Source organism: Chiloscyllium punctatum, chromosome 23 (assembly GCF_047496795.1).
Source record: "Chiloscyllium punctatum isolate Juve2018m chromosome 23, sChiPun1.3, whole genome shotgun sequence".
Classification (NCBI taxonomy): domain Eukaryota; kingdom Metazoa; phylum Chordata; class Chondrichthyes; order Orectolobiformes; family Hemiscylliidae; genus Chiloscyllium; species Chiloscyllium punctatum.
Genome location: NC_092761.1, coordinates 61,128,472 through 61,152,017, shown reverse-complemented (window position 1 = coordinate 61,152,017; position 23,546 = coordinate 61,128,472). Strand labels below are relative to the sequence as shown.

General features: G+C 49.0%; 1 protein-coding gene across 15 annotated transcripts in view; it reads right to left on the bottom strand.

The window, feature by feature from the left end:
- The window catches only part of pknox2 (pbx/knotted 1 homeobox 2), a 462,769-nt gene that overhangs the window by 420,701 nt on the left and 18,522 nt on the right, over positions 1 to 23,546 (bottom strand). The window lies entirely within an intron of this gene.

The following is a 23,546-nucleotide window of genomic DNA, read 5'->3' as shown; positions in this document are numbered from 1 at the left end:
CAGAAACAAGCTTCCTGCCTCCTTTAACAATCTTATACTTCTCAATCCGATCAGATCAGGAACACAGGGTTATAAAAATAAAAAAAAAACTGTCAGGTGAAAATATTCTTCAAACAATGAACTACCATGGCAAGGAATGGATTCATGGGGGGTGGTGAAGGCAAAACAAACAGGACGCATTTAAGGAAGAATGGGGCTCAAGGGTCTCAATGTAGGTCTAAGCTAGAGAGACCAAATGGCCATGATCTGAATGGGGTAAAAACAATAACTGCAGATGCTGGAAACCAAATACTGGATTAGTGGTGCTGGAAGAGCACAGCAGTTCAGGCAGCATCCTGGATGCTGCCTGAACTGCTGTGCTCTTCCAGCACCACTAATCCATGATCTGAATAGGACAAAGCTGCAGAAACATCAGATCAGACTTGCAAATGAAAGTTAGATTTCTGAAGGCAGAGAGGCAAAGGTAATTCACACATTTTCATTGTTATTACATTATTCATATAGATAAGACGATTAGCAAAGGTATTTCGCCTAAGGTGGGAGAGTTCAAAATTAGGGGCATATTTTTGAGGTGACAGGTACAAGACTTAAGAGGAATCTGAGGGGGAGCTTTTTAAACACGGAGAATGGTGCAGAGATGGAAGGAATTGTCAGAGAAAGTGGTAGATGCAGGTACAGTTATAACATTTAAAAGACATTTGGACAGGTGGAAGAAAGGCAAGTGAGGTGTCCCAGTGGCTCAACCAGTGCCAGCGACCCAGGTTCGATTCCAGCCTTTTGGACTGTCTGTTTGAAGTTTGCACATTCTCCCAGTATCTGCGTGAGTTTCCTCCTATAGTCTAAAAATGAATCAACGAGTATGTATAAATTAGAAGTTCATATTAAAGCGGGAAAACATGGGTCTGCAATTCTGCCGCTGTGCTAATGAAACCGGTTCTGAAATGTAAACATGGAGCAGCGATGCATTGACACAGATCTCCCACAACCCAAACCACAGAAGCACCAAAATGCAGAAGCGGCTTCTGCGGAGAGATTACAAAAGCTGACACTCAAACCCAGGAAGCCAGTGAAGGGTGGATCGCAAAACGTTTCAAAATATGAATTGACACAGATTAAGTAACCCTGGGATAGTTACTGCAAGGCCAGTCAAGCACACAGGGCCACAACAGCTTAAGTGGAAAAAAGAAATTTCAGCTCTATCAGGTGAATTTTCTCAACACAAGATGTGGAGATATTTTAAAATGGACAGGTTCAAAAAAAGTCAAAAATCACTTGCACAGATATAATGACGGAAAAGTTTGACTCTGATGGAAAGAGTTCAAAACAGCGAGCTTACTTGTTGCTAATTAGTGACTTCACTCGGTAGGATTTTGTCTTTTCCATTTTGTTCTCTTCAATTCTATTGCTGCAATTTGGCCTTTCCAGTCAGGTCTTTAATCAATCTGTTCAGTGATATTATTAGATACCTCTGGAGCAGATGAGACTTTAAGCAGGTGAGTGGGGTCTTTCAAACAACAAATCCGACATTCTAATCAGATGAAATGAGTTTTTGGAGTACTGCCCAAGAATAGTTTGCACATTCTCCCAGTGTCTGAGTGGGTTTCCTCCGGGTGCTCCGGTTTCCTCCCACAATCCAAAAACGTGCAGGTTAGGTGAATTGGCCGTGCTAAATTGCCCGTAGTGTTAGGTGAAGGGGTAAATGTAGGAGAACGGGTCTGGGTGGGTTACGCTTCGGCGGGTCAGTGTGGACTGGTTGGGCCGAAGGGCCTGTTTCCACACTGTAAGTAATCTAATCTAATCAATTCTCAACACTAGGACTCCTTTTCTGCCCCTACAGAAAATGTATTTGAGGTGGAAAATTCTGTTAAAACTCAGAGCAGCCATATTGCCAAAGCATTGCCCACCCTGGATGTAAAAAGGTCATGGAGAGGGAGAGGAGAGGGAATCCCCTCCATATCCTGCTCATGTTGCTAAATCAAGATAATTGGCCATTTACCCAATTGCTGTTTGTAGGTTTTTGCTAAGTGGAAATTGGCTGAGCTCCTTCCGTGCATTATTGCAGTAACTCTACCATAAACACAATGAATTAGCTGCAAAGCCTTTGAGATCATTCAGAACACTTGAAAAATGCTTGATAAACACAAAGGCAAAATAGATCGGATGCAGGAGCTCAGAAAAAATGCAAGATGCTGAGCATTATCGAGGCAGTACTGGTGAAGGGAGAAAGTTATTTCTTTAGGTCAATGGCCTGTCATCAGAACTGAAAACCACTAAGACGAAACAGGTTTCACACACAAACAGAGACAAAGGGAGAGGGGCAGAAATGAACAAAGACAGAGTTCCGTGATACAGTGGAAGAGAGCCGAAAAGATAATGGCACAGTCAAAATGGGGTGGTAATGGATCATGTAAAGAGAGCTGGTTTAAATGCTGATCATGTAAATACTGTCAATTGTCATAAAAATTCACCCGATTCACTAATGGGTTTGAGGGAAGGAAATCTGCCATCTTTACCCTGTCTGGCCTACATATGATTCCAAACCCACTGCCTTATGGTTGACCCTTAAAAGCCCTCTGGACAATTAGAGATGGATAACAAATGCTAGCATAGCCAGCAACACCTACACCCCATGAACGAATAAAACAAGTTGGAGGCAGAGGTCAGAGCAGAATTGCTATGCAGAATTCAAATGACTGGCAATCAGAAGCTCAGTGTGAAGACAATTAACTTCAGATGCTTAACACTGGTTGTGGCTCTGTCAATGCAAATGCTCTTTCTTTGTTCATTTAATCAAGTGACATCTGTCCAGCTCCACAAAATATTTAATTTGAACAGTGCATGTTGCATTGTGTTCCTGAGCTCATCTGAAATTGTCATAATTTTAACAGAAAAAGAAATCAAAAACAATAAGAGAGAGGAAATTAATTGAATTCCTTTATTGATTCACGTACTTCATTTCATTCCTGGTGTGGATTATATATAAATATATAATATACATATAAAACTGCATAACTCCAAAATGATGTACCAAAACTAAAATTGGCCCAAGAGAAGCTATAAATGTGCCAGATAGAAGATTATCTACTTGAGAATTTTTATGTTTTAAATAAAAGCATAAATTGTTTCAAAAGGATAATTTTTATACTCGATTTGAAGCTTAAATTCAAAAAATATTGCATTAGTGCTTAACTTGCCAACATTTCTTGAAAAGCTAATTCAAAAGTTCAATTCTTCGCTTGGAAGAGATTGCAGTTTGTCTCTTTAGTTCACTTTGCATATTTGATTTGGTATCTTAAAGTAAAACCTTGTCGCGGCCACACTTCCCTGCTCAGCAATTGTCTTCAGCTTCAACTCATTTATCTTTACTGAAATCTGCATCCACTTGAAACTTTGGAAACGGAGAAAGATATCCAGAATTTCTTGGCCTGCTGTTCCCACCATATCCTCAAATGTACTTTCAATGTCACATACCATGACATGCATCATACAAGGGAGCAGTCACCTCATTAGGGGTTTACTACAGGCCCCCCAATAGCAGCAGGGAGATGGAAGAAAGCATAGGTCGGCAGATTTTGGAAAAGTACGGACGTAGTAGGGTTGTTGTAATGGGTGACTTTAACTTTCCCAATATTGATTGGAACCTCCTTCGAGCAGAAGATTTGAATGGAGCTGTTTTTGTAAGGTGTGTTCAGGAGGGTTTCCTAACTCAGTACGTTGACAGGCCGACGAGGGGAGAGGCCATTCTAGACTTGGTGTTCAGAAACAAGTCGGGGCAAGTATCAGATCTTGTGGTGGGAGAGCATTTTGGTGATAGTGACCACAACTGCCTCACATTCTACATAGCTATGGGGAAGGAGAGGATTAGGCAAAATGGGAGGATATTTAATCGGGGAAGAGGAAACTATGATGCAATTAGACATGAGTTAGGAGCCATGGATTGGGAGCAATTGTTCCATGGTAAAGGCACTATAGACATATGGAGACTGTTTAAGGAACAGTTGTTGCGAGTGATGAATAAATATGTCCCTCTAAGACAGGCAAGAAGTGGTAAGATAAAGGAAGCTGAAAATGTGTTGCTGGAAAAGCGCGGGTGGTCAGGCAGCATCCAAGGAGCAGGAGAATCGACGTTTTGGGCATGAGCCCTTCTTCAGGAATGAGGAAAGGTAGGGAGGAGGGACTTGTGGGAGGGGCGTTGGAAATGCGATAGGTGGAAGGAGGCAAGGTGAGGGTGATAGGCCGGAGTGGGGGTGGGGGCGGAGAGGTCAGGAAGAAGATTGCAGGTTAGGAAGGTGGTGCTGAGTTTGAGGGTTGGGACTGAGACAAGGTGGGGGGGGGGGGGGGAGGGGAAATGAGGAAACTGGAGAAATCTGAGTTCATCCCTTGTGGTTGGAGGGTTCCTAGGCGGAAGATGAGGCGGTCTTCCTCCAGCCATCGTGTTGCTCTGGTCTGGCGATGGAGGAGGCCAAGGATCTGCATGTCCTTGGTGGAGTGGGAGGGGGAGTTGAAGTGTTGACCCACGGGGTGGTTGGGTTGGTTGGTCTGGGTGTCCCAGAGGTGTTCTCTGAAACGTTCTGCAAGTAGGCGGCCTGTCTCCCCAATGTAGAGGAGACCACATCGGGTGCAGCGGATGCAATAGATGATGTGTGTGGAGGTGCAGGTGAATTTGTGGCGGAATCTTGGATGACGAGAGCGATGGAGCTTCCTGTCAAAAGGAAGAAGGAAGCTTACATAAGGTGAAGGAAGCTAGAGTCAAGCTCAGCTCTACAGGATTATAGGCAGGCGAGGAAGGTCTGAGGAGAGCCAGGAGGGGGCACGAGAAAGGCTTGGTAGAACGGATTAGGGAGAACACAAAGGCATTTTACACTTATGTGAGGAATAAAATAAAGAGTAGGGCCAATCAGGGATAGCATAGGGAACTTGTGTGTGGAGTCTGAGGAGGTAGGGGAAGCCCTAAATGAGTTTTTTGCTTCTGCCTTTACGAAAGAAACAAACTTTGTAGTGAATGAAACCTTTGAAGAGCAGGTGTGCAGGCCGGAATGGATAGAGATAGAGGAAGCTGATGTGCTGAAAATTTTGTCAAATATTAAGATTGACAAGTCGCCAGGCCCGGACCAGATTTGTCCTCGGCTGCTTTGGGAAACGAGAAATGCAATTGCTTCGCCACTTGCGAAGATATTTGCATCCTCGCTCTCCACTGGAGTCGTACCTGAGGACTGGAGAGAGGCAAATGTAATTCCTCTCTTCAAGAAAGGAAATAGGGAAATCCCCAGCAATTACAGACCAGTAAATCTCACGTCTGTCGTCTGCAAGGTGTTAGAAAGGATTTTGAGGGATAGGATTTATGACCATCTGGAAGAGCATGACTTGATTAAATGCAGTCAACACAGCTTTGTGAGGGGCAGGTCATGCCTCACTAACCTTATCGAGTTCTTTGAGGATGTGACTAGAAAAGTTGATGATGGTCGAGCTGTGGATGTAGTGTATATGGACTTCAGCAAGGCATTTGATAAGGTTCCCCTTCCCTATGGTAGGCTCATTCAGAAGGTCAGGAGGAATGGGATACAGGGGAACTTAGCTGTCTGGATACAGAATTGGCTGGCCAACAGAAGACAGTGAGTGGTAGTAGAAGGAAAATATTCTGCCTGGAAGTCTGTGGTGTTCCACAGGGCTCTGTCCTTGGGATTCTACTGTTTGTAATTTTTATTAATGACTTGGATGACGGGATTGAAGGATGGGTCAGCAAATTTGCAGACGACACAAAGGTTGGAGGTGTCATTGACAGTATAGAGGGCTGTTGTAGGCTGCAGCGGGACATTAACAGGATGCAGAGATGGGCTGAGAGGTGGCAGATGGAGTTCAACCTGGATAAATGCGAGATGATGCATTTTGGAAGGTCGAATTTGAAAGCTGAGTACAGGATTAGGGATAGGATTCTTAGCAGTGTGGAGGAACAGAGGGATCTTGGTGTGCAGGTACATAGATCCCTTAAAATGGCCACCCAAGTGGACAGGGTTGTTAAGAAAGCATACGGTGTTTTGGCTTTCATTAACAGGGGGGTTGAGTTTAAGAGTTGTGAGATCTTGTTGCAGCTCTATAAAACTTTGGTTAGACCACACTTGGAATACTGCGTCCAGTTCTGGTCACCCTATTATAGGAAAGATGTGGATGCTTTGGAGAGGGTTCAGTGGAGGTTTACCAAGATGCTGCCTGGACTGGAGGGCTTATCTTATGAAGAAAGGTTTACTGAACTCTGACTTGTTTCATCGGAGAAAAGGAGGAGGAGAGGGGACCTAATTGAGGTATACAAGATAATGAGAGGCATAGATAGAGTTGATAGCCAGAGACTATTTCCCAGGGCAGAAATGGCTAACACGAGGGGTCATAGTTTTAAGCTGGCTGGAGGAAAGTATAGAGGGGATGTCAGAGGCGGGTTCTTTACACAGAGAGTTGAGAGAGCATGGAATGCGTTGCCAGCAGCAGTTGTGGAAGCGAGGTCACTGGGGACATTTAAGAGACTGCTGGACATGCATATGGTCACAGAAATTTGAGGGTGCATACATGAGGACCAGTGGTTGGCACAACATCGTGGGCTGAAGGGCCTGTTCTGTGCTGTACTGTTCTATGTACACTCCTCAATCTCTCTACAAGCACCATTAACTCAACTTCTCAAAGATGTCCTGGTCCGGAGTTTCATTTCATTCCTCATCTCATTTGGGTCTTCAAGAAAAATCTTTTTCAAGTATTTCTTCCAGGCATAAGGGATTACAAACTGCAACAACTCCTGGGTGCTAGCACCCATCCCTTCACCTCTTGCAGTATATTCCTGATAGAATCTGAGAGCTGAAGATCAGAAAGTGTCAGCAGAGGCCTCAGCTTCATCCCCCTACACCCCCATCTCAATAGATTGAGTTCAACACAACACTAAGCTCCCATTGTTCCTGCCTCTTTGACCAGAAGTCCTCCACTCCACTAAACAGATCCCATCATTCATTTGCATAACTCTCCCTTCTGCCTTCTCTAGATCTTTTAATTGCAAACTGCTGGCATGATGTCAGCCATCTCAATTTCTCTGCTCCTCTCACTTTCTAACCAAACTCGCTCTGACCCTCTGTTCTCAGAGATCTAACCTTAGCATCTAACTTGCTGAGTGGGTGGCAATGTTATTGCCTGGCATATTGATCTCTGCCTACCAGAGGATGAATATCAACTCTGGCACTATCTCCTACCCCTCGTGGCCCACATCCTCACTTACAAAACATCAATCCAGTGTGTGCAGGACTGTCACTGACATCACCTCCAGAGGCAATCCTCCCTAAACAGCTTCCAGCCCATAGGCCCTGGTCCTGGCCAGCCTACTTCTACCTCCTTACCAAAAAGAGACGAGACTGCCTTGGACGACTCTTTATCTCAATCTTTCCTTGCCACACTGAGTTTATTCATCCTACCACAACTTATCTTTTCCTAACTACATCTGTGATTATTTCAATGCCCTATAACCCTTCAGCAGGTCCAAGGTCTCAACCATTTCTTCAATATGTACCGTCAATCCCTGAGACCTTTATCCCCCACCAGGTCTCAAAGGTCTCTGCCACATACTCGACAGAGGCCCAACCACTGCTATCCTCTTCCACCTGGATGAGTTTGTCCTCACTCTGAATAACTTCCCCTTCAACTCAACTCACTTTCTCGAAATTAAAAGAAAAAGGGCGTTGCTTATATGCACCTGCATAAGTCACAGCTTTGCCTGTCTTTTTGAGCTATGTGGAACATTTGTTATGCTAATCTAACTTTTTGCCTTTTCCCATTATATTGATGGCTTCACAAATGCCACAACCAGCTTTCCCCATGAACTGGAAAATTTAATTGCCTTGTGTTTCAAATTTCTCTCATTGGTCCATTTTTGACTCTTCCAAGTTCTACCGACATTTCTGAAGAAATGCTATCTCCAAGTATTCAAACCAAATCCATGGACACCCAGACCAACCTAGATTACACTTCCTCATTTCCTGCCTCCTGCAAGGATCTCTATTCCATTCTCTCAGTTTCACCACTTCCATCACATCAGCACTTCCACAACAGTACTTCTGATGTTTTTCTTTTTCTTTACATCGAAGATTCCCACCCAGTGTCATTGAGAGAGCCTTCCGTCAGTTAGGACTTTCCCTTCTATTCCATGATCATAAGATTCCTTCACCCTTCCCTGCACTCCATTAGCTTCTATCCAAGCCATTTCTGCCTATCCAGCAATGATGACACCACAAAGTGTCTTCCTCTGAACACCTTTTCAGCTTTTGCAATGGGACCATTCCCTTACACGTCACCCTGGTCCACTTCTCAGTTACCCCTAATATCCCAATTGCAAACGTGTCCTTTCACCTCCTTCCTTCTCATTGCTAAGGCCCCAAGCACTCCTTCCAAATGAAAGTGATTTACTTGTATACGTTTCAGTTTAGTGTGCTCTCTTTTACATTAGAGTGAGCAAACGGAGATGGGAGGGCAAGTTTGTAAAACATGTCCATTCTTCTGCCAGAGCGTCCTCCCAAAGATTATGATTATTTTTCACTGTACTCTCATTCTCGCCTCGCTCTCTCCATGGTCTGTTCTCGTGCTCCAATAAAGCTTGAGGAACAGGTCCTTGTCCCAGCATTCTACAACCTTCTGAACTCATTGAATTCAGCAGTTTTAATTCGGAATCCCTGTCTCCACGCATGTTCCATGTGTTTTTGAAGATTATTGAAAGTCTGTTTCTATTTTAACCCCCTTGCATTGAGATGGCTGCTGTATAGCCATTCATCGGTTTCTGTACTCTCCCCATTACCACTCACCGGCAAATGTACCATGACAACGTTTAGCAGTGTACCTCCTTTGCCCTCTACTGCATCACAGGCCTTCCTTTTACATGCTCCTGCTTCAATCAATACCCTAAAATGTAAAATCTTTCTCTTCACAAATGCTTCCAACATTTTGTTTTGATTTGGAAAATATTATATTGTAAGTGCTTTACTTGCAAGCTGTTTAACCTGCCTTTGATCAAGTCAGCCCACTTGAATGCAAAGCCCACAGCACAGCAGCAGATATTGTTGTTGTCCACCACTGTGTAATTGCTTTTAGTAGAATTGGTAGAGGGCTATATAGGGTTAGGCTCTAATTCTAGTCTTTTGTCCACCCACAGCCCCCAAACCTCCCAGCTTCCTTCATGAAATAACTCCACAGAGGTTGGTATCCGGTCACCAAGTCTCGCTTTATATACAAATGCAGTGTCTTGGACACTGATCCAGTTTTCTCAGAGCTAGCACTTAGTGAACAGAACCCCTGATACTCCTGTTTATATCTGTCAGTCAGGGCTCCCTGATTGGATCCGGATAACAGCCCCACTAAGGGAACTCATATTCCATGACCTCATTCCAATCACTACACTTCACACCACAATTTAACGCCATGCTTTCAGTTACAGTACAAGATTTGGATCCCATCTACAGTGTCCAAATTTGCTACTTCTCTCTTTGCTGGAAGGGTACACTTCACAAATTAACTTTTAAGCTTTTAACATCACCGCTTCTAATGTTTTTCCTTGGATCTGTGTCAATGTAGCTCTGATAATGCATTCATGAAACACCTGGAGAGCTTTTTCTTCAAACGATGTTAAAGGTGAAGGGTACAGTGTCGTAAACAAGTTACTGTAAAGCAGAACAATTGCACAGCAATCTCTGAAAAAGGTGCAGTCTCCAAATAATATGAGGACGATGACTGTACACTTGCTCCTGGCCCATGTTCTGTCACAGAATTATTACGAGAAAATTTACAAGAAGATAACGTGCTTTAAATTGGCCACCGCAACCATGGAGATGCTTTCATCTCTGATTGCTACGTGTATAATCAAACAAATGCAAAAGAATACCCTCAAGTTGGAGCAGAATAGATTTCAACAGCCACATTTGAAATATTACTACTAATATCAGGAAATCGTCCCCCTGTTAAAGGGGCCTTAGACAGGAAGTGGAAAAGAAGCACCACTCTATGCAGTTCGGTTTGTTTTGAGATGAGGTGTATATTTGGAATGGAACAGAGCAAACACGATTTGGACCTAACCATTCTATACCTAATCTGATTGCATTTTTGACAGTGTTCCATACCTCAGCAAAAACATTCCCTACCCTAGTACTCCAAGATCCACCAAAAAAAAAACATTTTTTAAAAGTACACTGAACTTTACAAAGTCACTTTTTCCAATCAGTTCAAACACAAAGTTATAATTTTTTCGAAGCAACATGTTCAAAGATGTTTTTACACACCTCTGGAGCAGGTGGGTTATAAAACATACAAGGCAGAGTGACGCCAAATCTACATTTAAAACATCCAACTATAAATACAGTGTGAAAGTAATTCTAGAACAAGTTGAAATGGAGTTGACACTGCCATGACTAACTTGCCAGCACATGGTTATGTCTATAATTGTAGGCAGAGTAAGCAAGGCATAAGTATACACATACACAACTATATATAAGAAACGCACAAGTTTATTCACATACTAGGTTATGTTATCAGAGAGGGGTTCCACTTTTTGAATTGCTTATACTTCAAAGCTCACTTCAAACAACTGTATATTTTCAAGAAGAATGGAACGTGCAGGTTCACTGCTGTTTTAAGTAGACCCACACTCTGCCCAGTGTAAGATCAGACCACAAAAGGTCAGGCAGATCCCAAAAGTTCAAACACAGAAGATTCCCTGTCTCAGGACCCACCTCCCAATATATCCTCTTCAGAGAGTCTGGTAACTTGGCAGAATCGCCTATCGTGGGCCACAGCTGAAGAGCAAGTTCTGGGCGTGATGGGTAAATGATAACACAGCAAGTACTGTGCACATGAAGTCACCAACTTCCACAGCTGGGCAGGATGGGTAGTAGTTGACATAATATCAAAAAAGGCAGCAGAGATAATTCCCTCAAGATGTTATAAGACCCAGCTTTGAAAAGTTGGAAGCCATGACATTGTGACTGACTGTAACGATCAGAAGCTGAACGTTGACATCACGATGTCATTCTCCAGCTGTCATAAGGTGTCCCATTTCATGTCGCAGATGGCTGTAATTACAGGTCGGCTGGGAAAGGCTGCAACCTTTTTTTTAAAAAAACTGGCAAACATGGTGTCTCGAAGACCTGTTACTCAAGAATGCAAAAACCATTAAAAACATTAAAGTCCTTCATCTCATGGTGGATATATCTCAGCACTTCAGAACAATACTCTCAAGCCCAAGGTTAGATTACTGAAGCCTAAAGAAGTCTAATGCCCATCGCTGATTGCACGGATTTACAGGACAGTTCTTGGCATTCGGAGGAAACATTCCACAAATCTGTTCATTTACAATTAGAATTGTTGATTACTGGCATCTCAATAACTCAAAGTTCATCTTTAATCTGGGACTTTTAACCAAAATCCTGAAAATCACAATGTTCTATTCCCAGGAGGAGGAGCTAAAATCAGTGGCCATGATGTCAGTGCTTAGTAATTCACATTAAACATAAGATTTCTCTAGCAACCACTGATGGCTTGGCCTCCATTTACACTCTGGTCAGTCTGACCATATGGCCGATAGAAAACTGAGAATGTACTCTTCTTCCCATTTGAGAGAGAGAGAGAGAGAAAGAGAATGAGAGGAAAGACAGAGAGAGAGAGAAAAAAAAAAGAGGGAGCAAGTGACAGAGAGGAGCGAGGAAAGAGGCAAGAGGAAAGAGTGTGAGCCAGCAAAAACAAGGGCAAGCCAGCTAAAAGAGAGGGAGTGTGCAAAATGAGCAAAAGTGCGAGAAGCAAATCTTAGCAGGACTTATACACCTAATGGTAAGGTCCTCGGGAGTGTTGCTGAACAAAAAGATCTTGGAGTGCAGGTTCATAGCTCCTTGAAAGTGGAGTCGCAGGTAGATAGGATACTGAAGGTGGTGTTTGGTATGCTTTCCTTTAAGACCATAAGACCATAAGACCTAGGAGCGGAAGTAAGGCCATTCGGCCCATCGAGTCCACTCCGCCATTCAATCATGACTGATGGGCATTTCAACTCCGCTTACCCGCATTCTCCCCGTAGCCCTTAATTCCTCGAGACAACAAGAATCTATCAATCTCTGCCTTGAAGACATCTAGTGTCCCGGCCTCCACTGCACTCTGCGGCAATGAATTCCACAGGCCCACCACTCTCTGGCTGAAGAAATGTCTCCGCATTTCTGTTCTGAATTTACCCCCTCTAATTCTAAGGCTGTGTCCACGGGTCCTAGTCTCCTCACCTAACGGAAACAATTTCCTAGCATCCACCCTTTCCAAGCCATGAATTATTTTGTACGTCTCTATTAAGTCTCCCCTTAATCTTCTAAACTCCAATGAATACAATCCCAGGATCCTCAGTTGTTCCTCATATGTTAGACCTACCATTCCAGGGATCATCCGTGTGAATCTCCGCTGGACACGTTCCAGTGCCAGTATGTCCTTCCTGAGGTGTGGGGACCAAAACTGGACACAGTACTCCAAATGGGGTCTAACCAGAGCTTTATAAAGTCTCAGTAACACAATGGGGCTTTTATATTCCAACCCTCTTGAGGTAAGTGACAACATCGCATTCGCTTTCTTAATCACAGACTCAACCTGCATGTTGACCTTTAGAGGATCCTCGACTAGCACTCCCAGATCCCTTTGTACTTTGGCTTTACGAATTTTCTCACCGTTTAGAAAGTAGTCTGTGCTTTTATTCTTTTTGCCAAAGTGCAAGACCTCGCATTTGTTCACGTTGAATTCCATCAGCCATTTCCTGGACCACTCTCCCAAACTGTCTAGATCCTTCTGCAGCCTCCCCACTTCCTCAGTACTACCTGCCTGTCCACCTAACTTCGTATCATCTGCAAACTTCGCTAGAATGCCCCCAGTCCCTTCATCCAGATCATTAATATATAATGCGAACAGCTGTGGCCCCAACACTGAACCCTGCGGGACACCGCTCGTCACCGGCTGCCATTCTGAAAAAGAACCTTTTATCCCAACTCTCTGCCTTCTGTCAGACAGCCAATCCTCAATCCATCCCAGTAGCTCACCTCGAACACCATGGGCCCTCACCTTGCTCAGCAGCCTCCTGTGTGGCACCTTATCAAAGGCCTTTTGGAAGTCTAGATAGACCACATCCACTGGGTTTCCCCGGTCTAACCTACTTGTCACCTCTTCAAAGAATACCAACAGAGTATTGGTACTCATTTTATTTATTGGTCAGAGTATTGAGTACAGGAGTTGGGAGGTCATGTTGCGGCTGTACTGGACATTGGTTAGGCCAGTGTTGGAATATTGCGTGAAATTCGGGTCTCCTTCCTATCAGAAACTTGAAAGGGTTCAGATAAGATTTACCAGGTTGTTGCCAGGGTTGGAGGATTTGAGCTACAGGGAGAGGCTGAACAGGCTGGGGCTGTTTTCCCTGGAGCGTCGGAGGCTGAGGGGTGACCTTAGAGGTTTATAAAATCATGAGGGACATGGATAGGATAAATAGGCAAAGCCTTTTCCCTGGGGTAGGGAATCCAGAACTAGAGGGCATAGGTTTATGGTGAGAGGGGAAAGATATAAAAGAGACTTAAGGGGCAACGTTTTCACACAGAGGGTGCTACGTGTATTGAATGAGCTGCCAGAGGATGTGGTGGAGGCTGGTACAATTGCAACATTTAAAAGCCATCTGGGTCGATATATGAATAGGAAGGGTTTGGAGGGATATGGGCCGGGTGCTGGCAGGTGGGACTAGATTGGGTTGGGATATCTGGTCAGCATGGATGGGTTGGACCGAAGGGTCTCTTTCTGTGCTGTACATTCTATGACTCTAAGTGAGCGAGTGCAAAAACAGAGCGAAAGCGCAACAAGTGCAAAAGGAGAACACAAGAGCGCAAAAGGGGTGCGTGAGAGCGAAAGTGGAGCGAGAGCGAGCAAGAGACAAAAACAGAGCAAGAACGAGGGAGTGCCCAAAAAGAGAGGGAGTGTGCAAAATGCACAAAGAGAAAGCGGGAGTGAGAGAGTGAAAAAAAGAGTGAGAGCGAGAGAGAATGGAGCGAGAAAAGACAGCAAGCAAGCGGGAAGAGAGCCAGCGAGGGAAGAGAGCCAAAAGAGAGGGAGCGTGAGAAAAGAACGAGAGAGCGTGAAGAGAGTGAGAGTGCAAAAAGTGATCGAGAGTGCAAAAACAGAGTAACAGTACAAAAAGAGAGTGCAAGAACGCGAAAGGGGAGCGAGAGAGAGAGAGAAGAAAACAGAGCAAGAGTCAGGGTGCACACAAAAAGAGAGGGAGCGCGCAAAAACCACAGAGAGAGCAGGAGCAAGAGAGTGAAATGACAGTGAAAGTGAGAGAGAATAGAGCGAGAAAGGAGTGAGAAAAGAGTGAGAAAAGACAGAAAGGAGCAAGAAAATAGAGCGAGTGGGAAGAGAGCCAAAAGGGAGGGAAGAGAGCCAATAGGGCGGGAGTGTGCAATAAGAGCGGGAATGTGAGAAGAGAATCTAAAACAAAAAAGTGATCGAGAGCGGGAGAAGAGCAAGAACCCAAAAAGGGAGAGAGGGGGAGAGACGAAAACAGAGCAAGTGCAAGGGGGAGCGCAAAAAAAAAAGAGACAGCACATGCAAAAAGCACAAAGAGAGCGTGGAAGCGAGAGAGTGAAAAAAGAGTTAGAGCAAGAGAGAAAGAAAGGAGCGAGAAAAGAGAGGAAGGACTGAGAAAAGACAGAAAGAAGCAAGAAAACAGAGCGTGCAAGTGGAAAGAGCGAGAGCGGGTGAGAAAAGAGCAAAAAGAGAGGGAGCATGCAAAACAAAAAGAGAAGGAATGCGCTAAAAGCACAAACAGAGAGCAGGAGCGAGAGAGCAAAAAGAGAGTGAAAGCAAGAGAGAAACGTGCGAGAAAAAGAGAGGAAGGAGTGAGAGAAGACAGAAGGGAGTGTGAAAAGAGAACGAGTGTGGAGGAAGAGAGCAAGTGAGTGGGAATAGAGCGAGCGAGAGGGAAGAGAGTGAAAAGAGAGAAAGCGTGCAATAAGAGAGAGAGCATGCAAAAAGTACAAAGATAGAATGAGTCCAAGAGAGAAAGGAGTGAGAAAGAATTTAGAAAAGAATGCATGTGAGCAGGAAAAGAGCAAGCGAGCAGGTAAACAGCAAAAAGAGAGAGAAGAGAGCAATAAAGAGAAGGAGCATGCAAAAAGAGAGCGTGCACAATAAGAGAGGGAGCACGCAATAAGAGAGGGAGCACGCAGTAAGCACAAAGAGAGCGTGGGGCAGGAGCGAGAGCGAAAAAGAGCATGAGAGCGAGAGAAAAAGAAGCGAGAAAAGAGAGGAAGGAACAAGAAAAGACACAAAGGAGTGTGAAAAAAGAGAGAACGAGTGAGCGAGAAGTCAGAAAAAAGAGAGGGAAGAGAGAGGAAAGAGAGGGAGCGTGCAAATAAGAGAGGGTGCACGCAAAAAGAGAGGGAGCACGCAAATAAGAGAGGGAGCACGCAAAAAGCACAAAGAGAGAGTGAGACAGAGGGGGAAAGGAGCGAGAAAAGGGAAAAAGGAGCAAGAAAAGAAAGAAAGAGAGAGCGCGGGTGGGAAAAAAAGAGAGCAATAAAGAGAGGGAAGTATGTAAAAAGAGAGGGAGCACACTATAAGCACAAAGAGAGAATGAGAGCGAGAGAGAAAGGAGCGATAAGAGAGTGTGCAAACAGGAAAATAGTGAGCGAGCGGGAAAAGAGCAAAATGAGAGGGAAGAGAGCAAGAAGAGAGTAAGCACACAAAAAAGAGAGGGAGTGCACAAAAAGAGAGAGTGCTCAAAAAAAAAGTGGGGAGAGTGCAATAAGGGGTGAGCGTACAATAAGTGAAAGAGAGTGAAAGCGAGAGAGGAAGAGGCAAGGAAAGACAGAAAGGAGTGAGAAAAGATAGAAAGGAATGAGAAAAGTGAGTGAAGAAGTGGGAAGAGAGGGAAGAGAGCGCATAAAGAGAGGGGACAATGCGAAAAGAGGGCAAGAGTGTGAGGGCGAGCTCAAAGACGCAGAACGAGCGCAAAGAGGCAGGGCGAGCGCAAGCGAAAGCACAAAAAGAGTGAGAACATGAAAAGACAGCGAACGCGACAGCACGAAATGAGATCAAGAGTACGAACAGAGTCAGAATGAGTGAGAAATAAGAGAGAAGAATGCAAGAGAGGAGAGCAGAGAGCAAAGAGCAAGCGAGAGCGAGAATAGAGCAAGAGCGTGAGAGCGAGAAGAGGAAAAGAGAGAGAAGAGCAAAAAAAGAGTGAACAAGCGAGGGATAAGAGCACATGAGGGAAAAGACCAAAAAGAATGCGCGAAAGAAATTAGCAAAGACAGCAAGCTAGAGAAAAGAGAGCGAGAGCAAGAGGAGCGAGCAAGGGAAGAAGAGCGAAAGAGAGAAAACAGTGAGTGAGAGAGAAGAGAAAGCGAGAGAGAGAGAGAAAGAGAGGAGAGAGAAAAGTGCGAGAGAGAAGAGAGTGACAGAGCAAGACAGCGTGAGAGAGAGAGAAGAAAAAGACGAGAGAGTGAGAGAGAAAAAAAAGAGCGAGAGAGACAAAAAGAGTGTGAGAGAGAGAAAAGAGCAAGAGAGAGAAAGGAGAGTGAGAGAGAGAAGAGAGAAGAAAGAGCGAGAGAGAAGAGAGCAAGAGAGAGAGCAAAGACCAAGAGAGAGAAAAGAGTGAGCGAGAGAAGAGTGAACAAGTGAAAACAGAGAGAGAGAAAAAACAGTGCGCGACTAGAGAAGAGAGCAAGAGAGAGCAGGGAGAGGGAAAACAGCAAGAGAGAGAAAACAGTGAGGGTGAGAAAACAGCAAGCACGAGAGAAAAGAGTGAACGAAAGAAAAAAGGAGCGAGAGTGAAGAACGAGAGCGAAGACGCGCAACAAAAGAGAGCGAGCGAGAAAAGAGAGCATGAGAGAAATAGTGAGAGAAAAGTGTGAGAGAGAGAAAATACCGTGAGAGAAAAGTGAAGTGTGAGAAAGAGCAAGAGAAAACAGAGCAAGAAAGAGAGCGCGAGAGGGGAGAGCGGGAGAGCGGGAGCGCGAGAGAGGAGAGCGCAAAAAAAGAGCAGAGCGCAAAAAAAGAGCCAGAGCAAGCAAGAAACGAGAGAAAAGAATGCGAGCAAGAGAGCAGAGCAGAGAGCAAAAAATCGAGAGAGAATAGAGTGAGAAGAGCAAGAAGAGCAAAAATGAGAGAAGAGCAAAAGAGTGAACAAGCGAGGGATAAGAGCGCATGAGAGAAAAGACCGAAAAGAATGTGCGAAAGAAATAAGCAAAGACAGCAAGCGAGAGAAAAGAGAACGAGAGCGAGAGCGAGAAGAGCAAGAGCGAGAAGAGCGAGCAAGGGAAAGAGAAGAGCAAGAGAGAGAGAGAGAGAAAGAAGAGCAAGAGAGAGAGAGAGAAAAGAGCAAGAGAGAGAGAGAGAAAAGAGCGAGAGAGAGAAAAGAAAGAGCGAGGGAGAAGAGAGAGTGCGAGAGAGAAGAGGGTGCAAGAGAACAAGACAGTGCGAGAGAGAGAAGAAAAGACAAGAGTGAGTGAGAAAAAAGAGCAAGAGACAAGAAAAAGTGTGAGACAGAAAAGAGCGAGCAGCGCGCGAGAGAGAGCGAGAGCAGAGCGCGAGAGAGAGAGAGCGAGCGCGAGAGAGAGAGAGAGCGTGAGAGAGAAGGCAAAGACCAAGAGAGAGAAAAAGAGAGTGAGAGAAGAGAGAAGAAAGTGAGTGAGAGAAATGAGTGAGCAAGTGAAAACAGCGATCATAAGAGAGAGGAGAGGGAAAAGATAGAAGCGAGTGAGAGAGAGCAGGGAGAGGGAAAAGAGCGAGAGAGGGAAAACAGTGAGTGTGAGAAAACATCGAATGCAGAAAAAAAGGGCGCACAAGAGAAAAAAAAGCCATAGTGAAGAGCAAGAGAGACAAGAGCGAGAATGAGAGCGAGAGTGAAGAGAGCGCGCACGCGAGTGAGAGGCAAGAGAGCGCGCGCGCGAGTGAGAGCAAGAGAGCGCGCGCGAGAGACAAGAAACAAGAGCACGCGTGTGCGCGAGAGGCAAGAAACAAGAGCGCGCATGCGCGCGAGAGACAAGAGAGCGCGCGAGAGACAAGAGAGCGCGCGAGAGACAAGAGAGCGCGCGAGAGACAAGAGAGCGCGCGAGAGTATAAACAGAAGTGAGAGAAAAGTGACCGAGAGAGAAAAGACAGTGAGAAGAGTGAGAGAGTGAGAGAGAAGAACAAGTGCGAGGGAGAAGAGTGGGCATGCAAGAGAAAAGAGCACGAGAGAAAAGAGCGTGCAAGAGAATGGACAGCGCAAGAGAAAAATAGAGCACAAGAATAGAGAAGGTGAGAGAAAAGACAGTGGACGTGAGAGAGAAAAGAGCGTGCAAGCGAGGAGAGAGAAAGAAGACAGAGCGAGGGAGAAGAAAGTGAGAAAGAGAAGAGAGAGTGAGAGACAGAGGAGAGAGCAAGAGAGAATGAGAGAGAAGAGCGAGAGAAGTGAGCAAGAGAGAACAAAGCGTGAGAAAGAGGAGATCAAGTGAGAGTGAGAGAGAAAAGACAGGAGACAGAGAGAGAAAAGAGTGAGCGAAAGAGAAAAGAGTGAGCGAAAGAGAAGAGAGCAAGAAAAAGAGGAGGGGGAGGGGGAGAGCAAAGAAGAGTGAGAGAACAAGAGAGAGAAGTCAGAAAAGAGCAAGAGAATAGAGTGAGACAGATGACAGCAAGACCAAAGTACAAGAGCGTGAGTGGAGAGAGAGAAAAGGGAGCGAGAGCAAAAGCGAAGAGTGAAGGTGAGCAAGCGAGAAAAAGCGAGAGAGAGAAAAGCAGGAGAGAAAAGAACAAGAGCAAGAAGAAGAGCAATAGCGAGAACAAGGGAGAAGAGAGCACGTGAGAGAAAAGAGAGCAAGAAAAAAAAGTGAGACAAGAGCGCGCAAGAGAGACAAGAGCAAGAAGAAGAGAGAGAGAGAGAGATGAGGAGAGGGGAACAGCGCGCGCGAGAGAGAGAGAGGGGGAACAGCGCGCGCGAGAGAGAGAGAGAGGGGAACAGCGCGCGCGAGAGAGAGAGAGAGGGGAACAGCGCGCGCGAGAGAGAGAGAGAGGGGAACAGCAGCGCGCGAGAGAGAGAGAGAGGGGAACAGCGCGCGCGAGAGTAGAGAGAGAGGGGAACAGCGCGCGCGAGAGAGAGAGAGAGGGGAACAGCGCGCGCGAGAGAGAGAGAGGGGAACAGCGCGCGCGAGAGAGAGAGAGGGGAACAGCGCGCTGCGAGAGAGAGAGAGGGGAACAGCGCGCGCGAGAGAGAGAGAGGGGAACAGCGCGCGCGAGAGAGAGAGAGGGGAACAGCGCGCGCGAGAGAGAGAGAGGGGGAACAGCGCGCGCGAGAGAGAGAGAGAGGGGAACAGCGCGCGCGAGAGAGAGAGAGGGGAACAGCGCGCGCGAGAGAGAGAGAGGGGAACAGCGCGCGCCGAGAGAGAGAGAGGGGAACAGCGCGCGCGAGAGAGAGAGAGGGGAACAGCGCGCGCGAGAGAGAGAGGGGGAACAGCGGCGCGCGAGAGAGAGAGGGGAACAGCGCGCGCGCGAGAGAGAGAGGGGAACAGCGCGCGCGCGAGAGAGAGAGGGGAACAGCGCGCGCGCGAGAGAGAGAGGGGAACAGCGCGCGCGCGAGAGAGAGAGGGGAACAGCGCGCGCGCCGAGGAGGAGAGAGGGGAACAGCGCGCCAGCGCGCGCGAGAGAGAGAGGGGAACAGCGCGCGCTGCGCGAGAGAGAGAGAGGGGAACAGCGCCTCGCAGCGCGAGAGAGAGAGGGGAACAGCGCGCGCGCGAGAGAGAGAGGGGAACAGCGCGCGCGCGAGAGAGAGAGGGGAACAGCGCGCGCGCGAGAGAGAGAGGGGAACAGCTGCGCGCGCGAGAGAGAGAGGGGAACAGCGCGCGCGCGAGAGAGAGAGGGGAACAGCGCGCGCGCGAGAGAGAGAGGGGAACAGCCCAGCAGCGCGCGAGAGAGAGAGGGGAACAGCGCGCGCGCGAGAGAGAGAGGGGAACAGCGCGCGCGCGAGAGAGAGAGGGGAACAGCGCGCGCGCGAGAGAGAGAGGGGAACAGCGCGCGCGCGAGAGAGAGAGGGGAACAGCGCGCGCGAAGAGAGAGACGAGAGGGGAACAGCTGCGCGCAGAGAGAGAGAGAGGGGAATAGCGCGCGCGAGAGAGAGAGAGGGGAACAGCGCGTGCGCGCGAGAGAGAGAGAGGGGAACAGCGCGCGCGAGAGAGAGAGAGGGGAACAGCGCGCGCGCGCGAGAGAGAGAGGGGAACAGCGCGCGCGCGCGAGAGAGAGAGAGGGGAACAGCGCGCGCGCGAGAGAGAGGGGAACAGCGCGCGCGGCGGGAGAGAGAGAGGGGAACAGCGCGCGCGCGGGAGAGAGAGAGGGGAACAGCGCGCGCGCGGAGAGAGACGAGAGAGAGAGAGAGAGGGAGGGAACAGCGCGCGAGAGAGAGAGAGAGAGGGGAACAGTGCGCGCGAGAGAGAGAGAGGAGGGAGGGGAACAGCACGCGCAAGAGAGAGAGAGAGAGAGGGGGGAACAGCACGCGCAAGAGAGAGAGAGAGAGGTGGAATAGCACGCGAGAGAGAGAGAGAGAGAGAGAGAGAGGGGAACAGCGCGCGCGAGAGAGAGAGAGGGGAACAGCGCGCGCGAGAGAGAGAGAGGGGAACAGCGCGCGCGAGGGAGAGAGAGAGGGGAACAGCGCGCGCGAGGGAGAGAGAGGGAGAGGGAGAGAGAGAGAGGGGAACAGCGCGCGTGAGGGAGAGAGAGAGAGAGAGAGAGAGAGGGGGAACAGCGCTGCGCGCGGGAGTGAGAGAAAGAGAGAGGGAGGGAACAGCGCGCGCGAGAGAGAGAGAGAGAGAGACAGAGAGAGAGGAACAGCGCGCGCGAGGGGAGAGAGAGAGAGAGAGGGGGGGAACAGCACGCGCGAGAGAGAGAGGGGGAACAGCGCGTGCGAGAGAGGAGAGAGAGGGAGAGAGAGAGAGAGAGAGGGGGGGGGAACAGTGCGCCGAGAGAGAGAGGGGAACAGCGCGTGCGAGAGAGAGAGAGAGGGAGAGAGAGAGAGAGAGAGAGGGGGGGGAACAGTGCGCGCGCGAGAGAGAGAGAGGGGAAACAGCGCGCGCACGCGCGCGAGAGAGAGAGAGAGAGGGGGAACAGCGCGCACGCGAGAGGAGAGAGAGAGAGAGAGAGAGAGAGAGAGGGGAACAGCGCGCACGAGAGAGAGAGAGAGGGGGGGAACAGTGGCGCGCGAGAGAGAGAGAGAGAGAGGGGAACAGCGCGCGCAAGAGAGAGAGAGGGGGAACAGCGGTGCGCGAGAGAGAGAGAGAGGGGAACAGCGCGCGTGAGAGAGAGAGAGAGGGGAAACAGCGCGCGTGAGAGAGAGAGAGAGAGAGAGAGAGAGGGGGGGAACAGCACGCGCGAGAGAGAGAGGGGAACAGCGCGTGCGAGAGAGAGAGAGAGGGAGAGAGAGAGAGAGAGAGGGGGGGAACAGTGCGCGCGCGAGAGAGAGAGAGGGGAACAGCGCGCGCACGCGCGCGAGAGAGAGAGAGAGAGGGGAACAGCGCGCACGCGAGAGAGAGAGAGAGAGAGAGAGAGAGAGGGGGAACAGCGCGCACGAGAGAGAGAGAGAGGGGGGAACAGTGCGCGCAAGAGAGAGAGAGAGGGGAACAGCGCGCGCAAGAGAGAGAGAGGGGAACAGCGTGCGCGCGAGAGAGAGAGAGAGGGGAACAGCGCGCGTGAGAGAGAGAGAGAGAGGGGAACAGCGCGCGTGAGAGAGAGAGAGAGGGGAACAGCGCGCGCAAGAGCGAGAGAGAGACAGGAGGAACAGCGCGCGCGAGAGAGAGAGAGACAAGAGGAACAGCGCGCGGGAGAGAGAGAGACGAGTGGAACAGCGCGTGCGAGAGAGAGAGAGAGAGAGAGAGAGAGACAGAGAGAGAGGAACAGCGCGCGCGAGGGAGAGAGAGAGACAGAGAGGGGAACAGCGCGCGCAAGAGAGAGAGAGAGAGAGGAGACAGAGAGGGGAAGAGCACGCGCGAGAGAGAGAGAGAGAGAGAGAGGGGGGGTACAGCGCGCACGAGAGAGAGAGAGGGGAACAGCGCGCGCGAGAGAGAGAGAGAGAGACAAAGAGGGGAAGAGCACGCGAGAGAGAGAGAGAAAGAGAGAGGGGTACAGCGCGCACAGAGAGAGAGAGGGGAACAGCGCGCGCGAGAGAGAGAGAGAGAGAGAGACAGAGAGAGGGGAACAGCGCGCGCGAGAGAGAGAGAGAGGGGAACAGCGCGCGCGAGAGAGAGAGAGAGGGGAACAGCGCGCGCGAGAGAGAGAGAGAGAGAGAGGGGAACAGCGCGCGCGAGAGAGAGAGAGAGGGGAACAGCGCGCGCGCGAGAGAGAGAGAGGGGAACAGCGCGCGCGAGAGAGAGAGAGAGGGGAACAGCGCGCGCGAGAGAGAGAGAGAGAGGGGAACAGCGCGCGCGAGAGAGAGAGAGAGGGGAACAGCGCGCGCGAGAGAGAGAGAGAGGGGAACAGCGCGCGCGAGAGAGAGAGAGAGGGGAACAGCTGCGCGCGAGAGAGAGAGAGAGGGGGAACAGCGCGCGCGAGAGAGAGGAGGAGAGGGGAACAGCGCGCGCGAGAGAGAGAGAGAGAGAGAGAGAGAGAGGGGAACAGCGCGCGCGAGAGAGAGAGAGGGAACAGCGCGGCGCCGCGAGAGAGAGAGGGGAACAGCGCGCTGCGCGCGAGAGAGAGAGGGGAACAGCGCGTGCGAGAGAGAGAGAGAGGGGAACAGCGCGCGCAGGAGAGAGAGAGAGAGGGGAACAGCGTGCGCGAGAGAGGAGAGAGGGAGAGAGAGAGGGGAACAGCGCGCGCGAGAGAGAGACAGGGGAACAGCGCGCGCGAGGGAGAGAGAGGGGGAACAGTGCGCGCGAGAGAGAGAGAGGGGAACAGCGCGTGCGAGGGAGAGAGAGGGGAACAGTGCGCGCAAGAGAGAGAGAGGGGAACAGCGCGTGCGAGAGAGAGAGAGAGGGGAACAGCGCGCGCGAGAGAGAGGGGAACAGCTCGCGCGAGAGAGAGAGAGGGGAACAGCGCGCGCGAGAGAGAGAGAGGGGAACAGCGCGCGCGAGAGAGAGAGAGGGGAACAGCGCGCGCGAGAGAGAGAGAGGGGAACAGCGCGCGCGAGAGAGAGAGAGGGGAACAGCGGCGGCTGCTGAGAGAGAGAGAGGGGAACAGCGCGCGCGAGAGAGAGAGAGGGGAACAGCGCGCGCGAGAGAGAGAGAGGGGAACAGCGCGCGCGACGAGAGAGAGAGAGGGGAACAGCGCGCGCGAGAGGAGGGAGAGAGGGGAACAGCGCGCGCGAGAGAGAGAGAGAGAGGGGAACAGCGCGCGCAGGAGAGAGAGAGGGGAACAGCGTGCGCGAGAGAGAGAGAGAGGGAGAGAGAGAGGGGAACAGCGCGCGCGAGAGAGAGAGACAGGGGAGACAGCGCGCGCTAGAGAGAGACAGGGGAACAGCGCGCGCGAGGGAGAGAGAGAGAGAGAGAGAGGGGGGAACAGCGCGCGCGAGGGAG